Source organism: Crocodylus siamensis, chromosome 1 (genome assembly GCF_052110815.1).
Source record: "Crocodylus siamensis isolate JL-2025a chromosome 1, ASM5211081v1, whole genome shotgun sequence".
Taxonomy (NCBI): Eukaryota; Metazoa; Chordata; order Crocodylia; family Crocodylidae; genus Crocodylus; species Crocodylus siamensis.
Window position 1 is genome coordinate 323,299,538 of NC_143395.1, and position 7,382 is coordinate 323,306,919.

Sequence of the window (7,382 nt, forward strand, 5' to 3'; positions counted from 1 at the left end):
AGAAGATTATTGTTAACACCTGTGAAGTAAAGAGCAATGGGCCATTAATGGGCCATTGACTCCCTTAGCTACTCAATAATAATACCAGAGCTCTACCATGCCACCCCATCCCTGCTTCTGCCTGCAGCAGCATAGCTAACTTGAGAGGCAGGGAGTTGAAGAGAGAGACATTTCACATTTTCACAGATTTCACATGACTCAGGAAAGTATAGTGAAGTTTGGGTAGTAAGTGGTGGAGGAGAAAGAGAAAAAGATTATTCTGAATCCAAATACAGCCAACGCCCACTTAACACTGTTTCACTTAGTGCTGTTTTGCTATAACACTCATTTAAATTGATACCTGATTCTACTTAGTGCTCAGTGAGTTTCATTATAACACTCACAGTTGCTGTCTCAGGTCATGAAAAACACTTAAAGAACTATGAAACTATGAAACTTGCGGTCACCATCTTGGATTGCCAAAAACTTTCGGTTTTGCTTAATGCTTGCTTCGCTTAATGCTCAGTTTTTCAGGAACCAATTAAGAGCCCTAAGTGGGGGTTGCTTGTAGGGAAACTGTAAGTACCAAAGCTTTACACCAAATCTTCACACTACTGATGAAAATAAGATTTCCATAGTGCTCCTAAAATAAGGATGTATTTATCATCCTCTCATGAATTTTATACAAGATATTATAATGGTACATTCCAACTCTCCCCAGTCACCAATGGTATACTATTTCCATTTTAGAAAATGTAAAACACAAAAAGTTGGTTTTAACTAAAATAATCAAAGCATAGTGATTTCTGGTGCATGCTTATAACTCATAATTTTATACGAACTTTTTAGAAAAATAATTAAAAACAGAAATCAACCAGTAGATTCAAAATGAATAAAGGTCTTAGAGATGGTCTGTAATTATTTATGTTATTGTTCTTCTCATGCCCTGTCTGCAATTGTTATGACCAGTATTTAGCAGAATTCACAGATTCATTGAATCTGATAGGGCACTGATGTGAGTGCTTCTCCTATGGCCATTATGACAGTTGAAACTTAATGTTGTGAGTTTTACACATCTCTTTTGTGTGAATACAGTGATCCAAAATAGCCTTCTAAAAACCTAAGCACTAAGAACTTAGGTGTAGGTAGGATGTTTTTGGTTACTGTACTCACCACAGATTCTTGTAAGGAAAACCAAGAGGTACTTGGTCACAAAGGACTTGCTTAGTAAGCATAGTCAGGATGGGATACAGTTGCTTTGAAGCAAGGCTTAAAGTAAGAAAAACTGTACAAGTTTGCCCCAGAAAAGGTTAGAGAATAAGACCTGACACTCTGAGAGAGCCCACTCTGGCAGCCCAAAGAAGAGGGGGGCAAACAGAGCTTTAACCATAAAAATGCTATTGGCATAGGCAGTATGAATTCTCCTGGTGTGTCCCAAAGCAAAGGTTATTGCTGGCAAGAATAAATATATGCAAATTGTTGCTTAGCTTCTAATTTAGATTTGGATAATGTTGCCTAGTGGACCATATGTCAGGTTTGAAATTACTAGATTTTCCTACCTGTAGGGCCATGAGAGTTGATTTAGCCCGTCATCTTTCTGATGTAGATAAACAAAACTGTAGTTTATTAATAGGCATGTGCCTGTTTGTCTCATTCAGTTGGAACCATAAAATAGAGATCCTGCTTTTTTTACAAATAACTATTCTATTACTTTGCAAATTGTTGGGAGGAAGGGTCTGGGGTCTTCTGAGCTTGAGAAGTGAGTACATTTCACTGCCACTCTGACTAGGTGGCTTGCACATTCTTTGGGGAATCACCCAAGGTGAAAGGTATGATTATATGTATATATAATATGCATGGAAGATTTTATTATCTTTAACTGTATCTTATCAAACAGTTATAACTTTGTAAGGTACCTGCTAAAAGATAGTCAAGATTTCAATTTATTTCAGGAGACTTGTCCTGCTATTTTAAAACCAACAGGTCACCAGACAGGTCCTAGGCAACATTGTTAGTGCAGTATCTGTAGAAATGTTTCTTTCAGGAGGGAAAAAAACCCCCAGCTCTCCATGTTCAGTATCCCTTACATCTGCTGCTCAGCTGGAAACACTGTTAAAAGGCCATTAGAACCTTAAGGTAACAGACCTTGCAGGCTATGAAAGCCATAGAGCAATTTGCTATTTGTGTTAGGAGTATCAGCTCTAGCCACTTCCTTTTCATGGACTGAAAACAGCTTCTGTCATGAGCCGTGAAAATCAATTCCACAATAACTAGGCTAAAATGTAGCTTGAGGTATTCTACCTAGGGGATGAAGTTACACAGTAGAGCCTCCTTCTGGGCACACATGGAATTTACAGCAGATTTACAGGCAATGTTTTCCAAAGGCTCTAAGCAGCAAACTGTTCAGGTGCTATTAATAATCTTCTAACTCAGCTCACAGGAGGCTCTGTGATCTGTAATATTAAAGTCTGAATTACTACTATGAATGTAGTTAGCAGTAGGAGATAATGCCAACCAGAGCGACTTCTGTAGTATGCTTGGTTTTGTTTGCCTCTTTTGCGTTTAGAATTATAGTAATTCCCTGGAATGCTGTTTCTTCCAAATAACAATATATCAAAACCTTACAAGGAAATAAAGTACAGTTGTTTTACCTTGCTTTAAGCAAAAGGTCATGCTAGTGAAACTGCATTTCACAGAGCTGGTGGTCTTAGCAACAATTTTGTTCTAAAACAAAGAGCCAGAAACAAGATGCATATTTATTAGAAAGAACTCTTAGTTTTCTGGTGTGCTTACAGAAACTCTGTAGTGTAAACTGTGAAGGAAATGAACCTTAGTTCCAATGTGGTTTAGGATACCCTTCTACACAGAACAGCATAGTATCAAGAAATTTCCCATGGTGTCACCTGCAATACATTTTAAATTCTTTGTGCACCTTGTAATGTATTCTCCAGTTTAGCAGAACTATTCTTCTCTCAAGCACCAGCCCTAATACACAGTCCTTAGGAATGTGGATAGAAATATTAATTCTCTTACGCATATTTAAACTGCTAAAATAACTATACTTGCTAGTCACTAGCCCAGAATGAAGGTTCTTTTTCCAGGGAGATAGCACCCATTAGCCAGGTATGAAGGGGAGCATAAAGTCATAGTTCATTGAAAATGTAATTTCATTTTGCTGGTAATGTGAGTGCTGATATTTTGGCATGTAATGGAGTTTTAAGCACCATGCCTGTTATTTCAACTGGAAACTTTAATGTAATTATACATTTTTACTTTACTAAGCAGAAAGAAAGATTAGCATGCATAGTTTTCTAACATATATCATGCAGAATAAAACAGAGATTCCTAAGTGATGCTGCAAGAACTTCAAGTCATTCAAAAGGAATGGCAGGTGGTAATTTTAAAGACAAATTACCCAGAAAAGCTTTTATTGTTGATCACTTGTTATAAGATTTGCCGTTTGCAAGTAATTGTACATTCAGCTGAAACTGACCTTTTATGAGAGCCAAGTAGCAATATAAATGAAATGAATATATTCTTTATTGCAGTCATATAAAAAGAATGGCCTGAGCTTTTAACACAGTGCTTGACCTCTCTGGTGTGTGAACACTACCAAGTCTCTGGAACAGTATAAGGTACTATATGACGAAATACGTACAAAACTAGTAGGAAAACATGTTAACATGTTAGCACTTAGCTTAAGGTATGTTCTTCAGTGATATAAATCTGGGTTCAGACAGGAAATAAATGACTATAGTACAAAACACTGATCAACATTATAACACTGTCACTTTCGTGTCAATTTTAAATATCCCTTTTCAGGATTTATAAGTCCACCAGGAAACTTTGGAAACTAGGATTTAAAGTTCTAGATAAAAAAGTTCTGGATCAAAACTTACAAGTATTAAGACACCTTTTTGTTCTTTTCAAAGACACAGTAAAAATTGCTACAAAAGTTGAAATATGTAGCTATTTAGAGCAATTTCTTCCCCCTCCCAGCAACGTTGGTTCCATATGCATATTTAATTTCATATATGAGTGGTGTTACACAATTCAGTTGGGCTGCTAACATGTAACATGAAGCCCGTACACAAGTGATTGCAGGAAGAGGACTTAGAAGTAGTTTGGCCCCATCCTCCATAGACCCATGTACTTGCTTATCCATCTGTATTGTCAGCAGTCAAGGCAACTACTAAAAAAGTTAAGTAAGGAGGTGGGAGTGCTGTTGTGCATCATGGTTCATGTAAATGTCCAAAGGGATCCTGAGAAGCCAGACACACATGAAAGATTACTTTTGCCTTAAGCCTTACTCAGTGTTTGGCACAATAGTAGCGCAAAATGTCACACCCTTCTTTGTCTCTGTACCTGAGTTCATGCTGAACACAGGTATGTAATGCATTTCTAAGGACTTAACTCGCACTTAATAACTACACCGATTTCACATCACTTACTCTCTGCTTCATGCTCTTGAAAGATATGAAGGAGACCTTTAGCCATTCATTCTCCATTTGTGTATAGTTCTAGAGCCGCTTTGTTCACAGAATTCCTACACACTGCAGTAGGGATTGCCTGCTAGACACTATTTAGAAAGTTGCTTGATGCTGGTTTAGCCATCAGGATTTTCCAGTGGTCTTTTGTCAACCAGTGGTCATAGCTTAATGGAATGGAAGGGAGGTGAGAGTGGAAATCATCAAGAAAACTACAACTTCTGACACAAACTAGTACCTCAAATATATGAATAACAGTGCAACTGTTCTGTTGTTGTTGCTTTAGGAATCACAAGAACCTGGGTTTTGTTTGCTAGTTTTCTTCAATCATTGTAATGACCATTTGTCAGAAGACAATTTCAGGAGACTCCTGACCTTCAAAATAATAGGTATTTCATTCTGTTCTCGTTTACACTAACTTCACTCTAGTGCACCTTTATTGACTGAATCTCATCCTGTTCTTCATCTGCACTTGAGAATAGACTTGCCAGCTTTTGAGATAATGTTAGACCAGTGTTTCTGGGAAATACTATTTAGATACACAGTTACTCATCATCTATTCCCAAACAGTCATCCCAATCTCTTTGGTAAGCAATACATTTTAAAACACTGCTATCAAATGTTTTACTCTTATTTAAGGAAACAAGGAAATTGAATTAAGTAAGATTAATGATGTGGTTTAACTGGCAAAAGCATCATTCAGATACTGCCCTTATTTTTAAATACTTGGGCAATTTATTTAAATCAGAACAGTTTGAGTTAAGAACATGTTCCAACTTTAAATTGATCTTTCATTTTTTTTCACTGCTTTAAGTCCAACGCTTAAAGTTTTTGAAATCATGGCTTGAATTTAACAAGTATTGCTGACAGATTTCTTACTGTGACTTATCACTTTCTTATTATATTATCTTAAAGTGAAAGATTGTAATACACTTGAGTCCAACAACACCTTTCTCTATGTTCTGTCCCATGTCTCAAGTTCCGCATAATATTTATACATTATATATGACATCATTGTTTAAACATGAAAACAGTTATCTTTTTAAATTTTTTTACAGAAGGACAGTTTTATGATACTGTTCTCAACTATGGCAGATGAAAGATATTCATTAGCAATTTTACAAGAAGAAAGGTTTTATTGAGCTATCCTTGAGTGGTCCCCAAAGCTACAGTTACCTCTGCTGCTAAAATCAGTGTCCATTTTGCATGAAAGAAAATCTGCATCTGAGTGTTACACATAGTGCAATTCTGTTTTCTATGGCTACACAGGGTGAATATACTGGCAGCAAAACACTCCCAGATGAAGGGTGGTTTTTTTGTTTTATTTCTTAAACTGAGAATATACTAGCAAAACCAAAGTGCAAACTTTGCGGCTCGTGTATTCAATGAGCACCATTCCCCAATTTTGAGGTATAGAAGACCAATTATAAACCCTGAGAGCTACTATAAAAGTTCCAATGAACAATTTAGCACCAACATAACACTGTGGAATAGAACTGTAAGGAAACATACTCAGTATAATCGCATAATTATTGACTTTAACATGTGTTTCACTTGTATCAAAGTACTGTATAGAAAGCCAGCTTCATAATCCAAACATATAGTACAACATTAGGAACACTATGAACTCTCTCAACAGCAATTTTTAATAATAGAGAGGGATTAGAGAGGATAGCATTAACACAAGTATACAAGATCTTGCAAACTAGCAACTGATTTTAAGTTGGAGTCCTCCATGCCTGGCACCTGTCTTATTTAAGCAGCATTATAGAGAATAAATCTCCAGCTTGCAAGAAAAGATTTTATAGTCCTAGTTAGAAAAGGCGGCTTAAAAAAACCACACTACCACCACCAAAGAATGTGCCCTGATGTTAAAACGCTGAAATAACACATCATAATGTGTGTTGTCTACTTTCCCATCCAATTATGTAGAGATGAGCACAAAATCCCCTTGAAAGCAAAGCATTTACTCAAATATATGACTTTGAAACTTCCATAAAATCTGCTCCATCTTAACAGATTGAAGTTATCCATCATAGTCATGAATTGTTTTCCTAACCAGCTTCTTACAATTCACATATGTTGACAAAGGTAAGGAGAGAGGGGAAACAACAGCCAATAACATTAAAATCCTTATGCTGGACAATGTACTTAAATGTTCATGACAACTGGACCTGGTCGCAAAACAGGCAGCTTTCCGTTAATGTAGGGCTACCCTACCTAAGGCTTTATTATAAAACAATTCAGCAGGACGTACACAAGAGCAAAAAAAGAGCAGATGCAGTGGAAATCCATATAACCATAATCTCCCAGTAGCTACGCACATCATACATTTACAAGCAAGCTGCCTCAAAGTATCACATCAACCAGTGCCAGCGTAATCGTTAAGGAAAACAAACAGCACTCAAAAGTCAAGAAGCTCAGAAAAACTAACTCATTTTCACATACATCTGCTTCATTTTCACCAAAAAAAACCCCAAGAGGGACATCTGGATTGAATCTTAAGAGACAGGTGAAAAGTCATCTAGATGTCATGATGATCAGTTTAGGTTTTTCACCAGCAAGGAGATTCCAATCCTATTATCCAAAAAACTGTAAGCGGCCCAATTTACAGTGACGAGTGTCACCGTGAAGTGTGAAGAGCCTTTCAGCACCCCCTGGCCCCTTTGTGGGGTATCATTTCAAAGAAAGGGGGGAAAAAAAGGAAGAAAAGAAACCCGTCAGGGAACAGAGAGCAACAAGTGTCTTCCCCAAAGCACTAAGAAGTTTGAAAAACCACTGATTTCTTTGGGTTTGTTTTAACGGTGGCAGGCCGCAGATGGCCCTATATGTCCCCTTGAGAACACAAGAGAGAAGAAATAGCCGGAGCAATTCAGAGACCCAGCACTTTTGCTCAGCAAGTCAATCAACATAAAT

The 7,382-nt window shown here is 37.1% G+C and overlaps 1 protein-coding gene across 1 annotated transcript in view; it reads right to left on the bottom strand.

Moving 5' to 3' along the window:
- The window catches only part of GPC6 (glypican 6), a 1,293,633-nt gene that overhangs the window by 1,285,172 nt on the left and 1,079 nt on the right, over positions 1-7,382 (bottom strand). The gene's annotated exons all lie outside the window — the stretch shown is intronic.